At 41.1% G+C, this 1,137-nt stretch overlaps 1 long non-coding RNA gene across 1 annotated transcript; it reads right to left on the bottom strand.

Moving 5' to 3' along the window:
• Positions 1-221: 221 nt before the first annotated feature.
• LOC135658691 (uncharacterized) lies at positions 222-927 on the bottom strand. The gene is made up of 2 exons (XR_010505553.1): positions 677-927; positions 222-567 (listed from the first exon to the last, which is right to left on the bottom strand). It is a non-coding gene; the product is annotated as an uncharacterized LOC135658691 (long non-coding RNA).
• Positions 928-1,137: the final 210 nt, after the last annotated feature.

Genomic DNA, 1,137 nt, shown 5'->3' with positions numbered 1-1,137 from the left:
AAGTGAGATGTGCTGCCCTGTCCATATCACCTCCAATGCTAGCTTGTCCTGGTTATGGGACATTCTCACGCCCAGTCCAATGTCATGTCTGTTCTTATCACAAACTCCATTAATTCTTCCTACGGAGTCCATTCTAATTTGACTAGGTGTTTTTGTTTGTTTGTGAGTGTTTTGGGTTTCTTCTTTCAATGACATGCATTATCATAAAAAACAAACAAATGTAGATTCCTCATCCAAGGGAAAGGGAGTTATTAATTAGATTATCAGTAATATATGGGGGTAGTTTAGAGCTGCTGGATCACTTTAGATTGCAGCTGCATCAATCACTTCATTACTCTCTAGGAAAAAAGGACGTACTCGTGTGGAGGACTCCTGTCCTCCTTCCTCTTCATGCTTTAATTCTAACGCACAATTGCTCCGGATGGACACGTGAACTTGTCGGACTTGCCGTCCTCCCTCCTCTTCATATGTTGTTTTCTCCTTCTCATCGACTGTCTGCTGCTGCAATCTTGACATAACGAGCAGCAACGTGTTGTGTGCATAGAAAACTTCGCACTTAAATCTTCGCTATCGTACATTTGACAGCGAAAAAACAAAAAAAAAAGGAAACGAGATTATGTGCATAGTTAAGCACATACATTATGACTGTTCAAAATCTTATGTTGCCATCGGTTACCTCTCCTTTCCGGTCTGCATGCAGAAAGCAATAGAAATAGGACAAGAGTACGCCGATGCTTGATTGAGAAAGCGAAAACAGTTCCACTCCCATGCGCATCAGATATGAGATCAGTCGTCTCGCCATTCGTAATTGCATCTCTCGTTGCAGCATCGGTAGAATGTTGTCATGGGTTCGTCAGCTGAACGAATCTGCATTTGCCTGAAGAATGCCTCTCCGTGGTGACACCTTGGGCAGGTTGCTGCAGGTAGGTACATCCATACAGATATAATATATCCTTACTAAGAGAAGCATTACGGAGTTTTACCTACTTGATCATGATAATCTAATGCGCGCATCAAATAATGGTGAAGGCTGCAACAAAAATACGAAGCAGTAAAAGAATCTAGTATTGAGTGGCATTAAATTTTCTCAAGATTACATTTGGAAAGGCCTTGTGATCTGATAACTATTATAATTTA

Source organism: Musa acuminata, unplaced genomic scaffold, assembly GCF_036884655.1.
Source record: "Musa acuminata AAA Group cultivar baxijiao unplaced genomic scaffold, Cavendish_Baxijiao_AAA HiC_scaffold_412, whole genome shotgun sequence".
Lineage (NCBI taxonomy): Eukaryota > Viridiplantae > Streptophyta > Magnoliopsida > Zingiberales > Musaceae > Musa > Musa acuminata.
Note: the sequence above shows the minus strand (reverse complement) of the source record. Positions and strands in the feature narration are given on the sequence as shown.